Source organism: Phyllobates terribilis, unplaced genomic scaffold, assembly GCF_046119375.1.
Source record: "Phyllobates terribilis strain yellow unplaced genomic scaffold, ASM4611937v1 Scaffold_351__1_contigs__length_1975267, whole genome shotgun sequence".
Lineage (NCBI taxonomy): Eukaryota > Metazoa > Chordata > Amphibia > Anura > Dendrobatidae > Phyllobates > Phyllobates terribilis.
Window position 1 is genome coordinate 15,001 of NW_027363111.1, and position 9,161 is coordinate 24,161.

Here is a 9,161-nt window from a genome sequence, read left to right on the forward strand (position 1 = left end):
CTGTTGGCGCCTGGGTCTGTCCTTCAAAGGTCAGCGGTATGTGGTCTAACTGAAATGCAGGTTTGTTCACTATAAAATACCCACGACTTTCTACAAATGCTACCGTATCTTCCAGGGATTGCAGAGGCTTGAGCTCGCTGAATGCTATAGATGTGCCTTTAGCCGCAACAAGTCTAAGTCGATCTTTGGCGATAGCCAAGTTTGTTTTTATCTCCGAGCTGCTTTCGGACCTCATGCACACCCTTCTCAGATGTGTGGACAGGTATTTCGTCACCCTGTGGCATATGGGGCATGTCAGCGGTGTACGTTGGTGGCTGTGGGGAAATAATCAATACAAACGATCACCGCGGTATTACAACCCTGCAACATGGGGTCCGTCGCAGCCTTGTGTGGCGGTTACATACACCTATATGTGGGCGACGGATGCCTTTTACTTACCGCTTCATAGCGACACGTTTCCCGCAGCCAAACGGAGCTTTAAAGTCCTTGCATCTGCACCGGAGGTGATCTTCCTTTCCGCTGCACACATCCAGGTACCATCAGCCGAGCGGTTGATGAGCTTCCGCTCTAGGAAAATCACCTGTAGTGCTGCTGGAACTATTCAAACCTGGATATATTCACCCATATCTTCTATACGGCATCACAGGGGTTGAGGCAGCCATAAGGACGCCACCTGCACGGTTGAAAATCATCAGCAGCGTTGACGGGAAAAACCTAACCCTAACCCTAACCCCCTAACCCTAAGGTACCCTAACCCTAACTCTAACCCCCTAACCCTAACTCTAACCCCCTAACCCCAACCCCAACCATAACATACCCTAACCCCCTAACCCTAAGGTACCCTAAGGTACCCTAACCCCAACCCCAACCCTAACCCTAAGGTACCCTAACCCTAAGGTACCCTAACCCTAAGGTACCCTAACCCCAACCCCCTAACCCTAACCCCCTAACCCTAAGGTACCCTAACCCTAACCCCTAACCCTAACGCCACATGACCTACGCATTATACATATACACATTATACGGACACATGAGCTACGCATTATACGGCCACATGAGCTACGCATTATACGGCCACATGACCTACACATTATACGGACACATGAGCTACACATTATACGGACACATGAGCTACGCATTATACATATTATACGGCCACATGAGCTACACATTATACATATACACATCATACGGCCACATGAGCTACGCATTATATGGCCACTTGAGCTACGCATTATAGATATACACATTATACGGCCACATGAGCTACGCATTATACATATACACATTATACGGACACATGAGCTACACATTATACGGACACATGAGCTACGCATTATACATATACACATTATACGGACACATGAGCTACGCATTATACATATACACATTATACGGCCACATGACCTACACATTATACATATACACATTATACGGCCACATGACCTACACATTATACGGCCACATGAGCTACGCATTATACATATACACATTATACGGACACATGAGCTACGCATTATACATATACACATTATACGGCCACATGAGCTACGCATTATACATATACACATTATACGGCCACATGAGCTACGCATTATACATATACACATTATACGGCCACATGAGCTACGCATTATACATATACACATTATACGGCCACATGAGCTACGCATTATACATATACACATTATACGGCCACATGAGCTACGCATTATACATATAGACATTATATGGCCACATGAGCTACGCATTATACATATACACATTATACGGCCACATGAGCTAAGCATTATACATATACACATTATACGGCCACATGAGCTACGCATTATACATATACGGCCACATGAGCTACGCATTATACATATACACATTATACGGCCACATGAGCTACGCATTATACATATACACATTATACAGCCACATGAGCTAGGCATTATACATATACACATTATAGGGCCACATGAGCTACACATTATACATATACACATTATACGGCCACATGAGCTACGCATTATACATATACACATTATACGGACACATGACCTACACATTATACATATACACATTATACGGACACATGAGCTACGCATTATACATATACACTTTATACGGCCACATGAGCTACGCATTATACATATACACTTTATACGGCCACATGAGCTAAGCATTATACATATACACATTATACGGCCACATGACCTACACATTATACGGACAAATGAGCTACGCATTATACGTATACACATTATACGGCCACATGAGCTACGCATTATACACATACACATTATACGGACACATGAGCTACACATTATACATATACACATTATACATATACACATTATACGGCCACATGAGCTACGCATTATACATATACACATTATACGGCCACATGAGCTACGCATTATACATATACACATTATACAGCCATATGAGCTACGCATTATACATATACACATTATACGGCCACATGAGCTACGCATTATACATATACACATTATACGGCCACATGAGCTACGCATTATACATATAGTCATTATATGGCCACATGAGCTACGCATTATACATATACACATTATACGGCCACATGAGCTAAGCATTATACATATACACATTATACGGCCACATGAGCTACGCATTATACATATACGGCCACATGAGCTACGCATTATACATATACACATTATACGGCCACATGAGCTACGCATTATACATATACACATTATACAGCCACATGAGCTAGGCATTATACATATACACATTATAGGGCCACATGACCTACACATTATACGGCCACATGAGCTACACATTATACATATACACATTATACGGACACATGACCTACACATTATACATATACACATTATACGGACACATGAGCTACGCATTATACATATACACTTTATACGGCCACATGAGCTACGCATTATACATATACACTTTATACGGCCACATGAGCTAAGCATTATACATATACACATTATACGGCCACATGACCTACACATTATACGGACAAATGAGCTACGCATTATACGTATACACATTATACGGCCACATGAGCTACGCATTATACACATACACATTATACGGACACATGAGCTACACATTATACATATACACATTATACGGCCACATGAGCTACGCATTATACATATACACATTATACGGCCACATGAGCTACGCATTATACATATACACATTATACAGCCATATGAGCTACGCATTATACATATACACATTATACGGCCACATGAGCTACGCATTATACATATACAGATTATACGGCCACATGAGCTACGCATTATACATATACACAGTATACGGCCACATGAGCTACGCATTGTACATATAAACATTATACGGCCACATGAGCTACACATTATACATATACACATTATACGGCCACATGACCTACACATTATACGGCCACATGAGCTACGCATTATACGGCCACATGACCTACACATTATACATATACACATTATACGGCCACATGAGCTACGCATTATACGGACACATGAGTTACGCATTATACATATACACATTATACGGACACATGAGCTACGCATTATACATAATATACGGACACATGACCTACGCATTATACATATACACATTATACGGACACATGAGCTACGCATTATACATATATACATTATACGGCCACATGAGCTACGCATTATACGGCCACATGAGCTAAGCATTATACATATACACATTATACGGCCACATGAGCTGCGCATTATACATATACACATTATACGGCCACATGAGCTATGCATTATACATATACACATTATACGGCCACATGACCTACGCATTATACATATACACATTATACGGACACATGAGCTACGCATTATACATATACACATTATACGGCCACATGAGCTATGCATTATACATATACACATTATACGGCCACATGAGCTATGCATTATACGGCCACATGAGCTACGCATTATACATATACACATTATACGGCCACATGAGCTACGCATTATACATATACACATTATACGGCCACATGAGCTACGCATTATACATATACACATTATACGGCCACATGAGCTAAGCATTATACATATACACATCATACGGCCACATGAGCTACGCATTATAAATATACACATACGGCCACATGAGCTACGCATTATACGGCCACATGAGCTACGCATTATACATATACACATTATACGGCCACATGAACTACGCATTATACATATACACATTATACGGCCACATGAGCTACGCATTATACATACACATTATAGGGCCACATGACCTAAACATTATACGGCCACATGAGCTACACATTATACGGCCACATGAGCTACGCATTATACGGCCACATGAGCTACGCATTATACATATACACTTTATACGGCCACATAAGCTACGCATTATACATTTACACATTATACGGCCACATGAGCTACGCATTATACGGCCACATGAGCTACGCATTATACATATACACATTATACGGCCACATGAGCTACGCATTATACATATACACTTTATACGGCCACATGAGCTACGCATTATACGTATACACATTATACGGCCACATGAGCTACACCTTCTACGGCCACATGAGCTACGCATTAAACATATACACAATATACGGCCACATGAGCTACGCATTATACATATACACATTATACGTCCACATGAGCTACACATTATACATATACACATTATAGGGCCACATGACCTATATATTATACGGCCACATGAGCTACTCATTATACATATACACATTATACGGACACATGAGCTACGCATTATACATATACACATTATACGGACACATGAGCTACGCATTATACATATACACATTATACGGCCACATGAGCTACACATTATACATATATACATTATACGGCCACATGACCTACACATTATACATATACACATTATACGGCCACATGACCTACGCATTATACATATACACATTATACGGCCACATGACCTACGCATTATACATATACACATTATACGGCCACATGACCTACGCATTATACATATACACATTATACGGCCACATGACCTACACATTATACGGCCACATGACCTACACATTATACATATACACATTATACGGCCACATGACCTACGCATTATACATATACACATTATACGGCCACATGAGCTACGCATTATACATATACACATTATACGGCCACATGAGCTAAGCATTATACATATACACATACGGCCACATGAGCTAAGCATTATACATATACACATCATACGGCCACATGAGCTACGCATTATACATATACACATCATACGGCCACATGAGCTACGCATTATACATATACACATTATACGGCCACATGAGCTACGCATTATACATATACACATTATACGGCCACATGAGCTATGCATTATACATATACACATTATACGGCCACATGAGCTACGCATTATACATATACACATTATACGGCCACATGAGCTATGCATTATACATATACACATTATACGGCCACATGAGCTAAGCATTATACATATACACATTATACGGCCACATGAGCTACGCATTATACATATACACATTATACGGCCACATGAGCTACGCATTATACATATACACATTATATGGCCACATGAGCTACGCATTATACATATACACATTATACGGCCACATGAGCTAAGCATTATACATATACACATCATACGGCCACATGAGCTACGCATTATACATATACACATTATACGGCCACATGAGCTATGCATTATACATATACACATTATACGGCCACATGACCTACACATTATACGGCCACATGACCTACACATTATACATATACACATTATACGGCCACATGAGCTACGCATTATACATATACACATTATACGGCCACTTGAGCTACGCATTATACGGCCACATGAGCAACACATTATACATATACACATTATACGGACACATGAGCTACACATTATACATATACACATTATATGGACACATGACCTACACATTATACATATACACATTATACGGCCACATGACCTAAGCATTATACGGACACATGAGCTACACATTATACATATACACATTATACGGACACATGAGCTACGCATTATACATATACACATTATACGGACACATGAGCTACGCATTATACATATACACATTATACGGACACATGAGCTACACATTATACGGCCACATGACCTACACATTATACATATACACATTATACGGCCACATGACCTACACATTATACGGACAAATGAGCTACGCATTATACGTATACACATTATACGGCCACATGAGCTACGCATTATACATATACACATTATACGGCCACATGAGCTACACATTATACATATACACATTATACGGACACATGACCTACACATTATACATATACACATTATACGGCCACATGAGCTACACATTATACGGACACATGACCTACACATTATACATATACACATTATACGGCCACATGAGCTACACATTATACGGACACATGACCTACACATTATACGGACACATGAGCTACGCATTATACATATACACATTATACGGCCACATGAGCTACGCATTATACATATACAAATTATACGGCCACATGAGCTACGCATTATATATATATATATATATATATATATATATATATATATATATATATATATATATATATATATGACACACACACACACACACATTATACGGCCACATGAGCTACACATTATACGGACACATGACCTACACATTATACGGACAAATGAGCTACGCATTTTTCGGCCACATGAGCTACGCATTATACATATACACATTATACGGCCACTTGAGCTACGCATTATACATATACACATTATACGGCCACATGAGCTTAGCATTATACATATACACATTATACGGCCACATGAGCTAAGCATTATACATATACATATTATACGGCCACATGAGCTAAGCATTATACATATACACATTATACGGCCACATGAGCTACACATTATGCGGACACATGAGCTACGCATTATACATATACACATTATACGGACACATGAGCTACACATTATGCGGACACATGAGCTACGCATTATACGGACACATGAGCTACACATTATGCGGACACATGAGCTACGCATTATACGGACACATGAGCTACGCATTATACATATACACATTATACGGACACATGAGCTACGCATTATACATATACACATTATACGGCCACATGAGCTACGCATTATACATATACACATTATACGGCCACATGAGCTACGCATTATATATATACACTTTATATGGCCACATGAGCTACGCATTATACGTATACACATTATACGGCCACATGAGCTACACCTTCTACGGCCACATGAGCTACGCATTAAACATATACACAATATACGGCCACATGAGCTACGCATTATACATATACACATTATACGTCCACATGAGCTACACATTATACATATACACATTATACGGACACATGAGCTACGCATTATACATATACACATTATACGGCCACATGAGCTACGCAGTATACGGCCACATGACCTACACATTATACGGCCACATGACCTACGCATTATACATATACACATTATACGGCCACATGACCTACGCATTATAGATATACACATTATACGGCCACATGACCTACGCATTATACATATACACATTATACGGCCACATGACCTACGCATTATACATATACACATTATACGGCCACATGACCTACGCATTATACATATACACATTATACGGCCACATGACCTACGCATTATACATATACACATTATACGGCCACATGACCTACGCATTATACATATACACATTATACGGCCACATGACCTACGCATTATACATATACACATTATACGGCCACATGACCTACGCATTATACATATACACATTATACGGCCACATGAGCTAAGCATTATACATATACACATACGGCCACATGAGCTAAGCATTATACATATACACATCATACGGCCACATGAGCTACGCATTATACATATACACATTATACGGCCACATGAGCTAAGCATTATACATATACACATTATACGGCCACATGAGCTACACATTATACGGCCACATGAGCTAAGCATTATACATATACACATTATACGGCCACATGAGCTACACATTATGCGGACACATGAGCTACGCATTATACATATACACATTATACGGACACATGAGCTACACATTATGCGGACACATGAGCTACGCATTATACGGACACATGAGCTACACATTATGCGGACACATGAGCTACGCATTATACGGACACATGAGCTACGCATTATACATATACACATTATACGGACAAATGACCTACACATTATACGGACACATGAGCTACGCATTATACATATACACATTACCTACACATTATACGGACACATGAGCTACGCATTATACATATACACATTATACGGCCACATGAGCTACACATTATACGGCCACATGACCTACACATTATACGGACAAATGAGCTACGCATTATACATATACACATTATACGGCCACATGAGCTACGCATTATACATATACACATTATACGGCCACTTGAGCTACGCATTATACGGCCACATGAGCTACACATTATACATATACACATTATACGGCCACATGAGCTACGCATTATACATATACACATTATACGGCCACATGAGCTACGCATTATACATATACACATTCTACGGCCACATGAGCTAAGCATTATACATATACATATTATACGGCCACATGAGCTACGCATTATACATATACACATTATACGGCCACATGAGCTAAGCATTATACATATACACATTATACGGCCACATGAGCTAAGCATTATACATATACATATTATACGGCCACATGAGCTAAGCATTATACATATACATATTATACGGCCACATGAGCTACGCATTATACATATACACATTATACGGCCACATGAGCTACGCATTATACATATACACATTATACGGCCACATGAGCTAAGCATTATACATATACACATCATACGGCCACATGAGCTACGCATTATACGGCCACATGAGCTAAGCATTATACATATACATATTATACGGCCACATGAGCTACGCATTATACATATACACATTATATCGCCACATGAGCTATGCATTATACATATACACATTATACGGCCACATGACCTACACATTATACG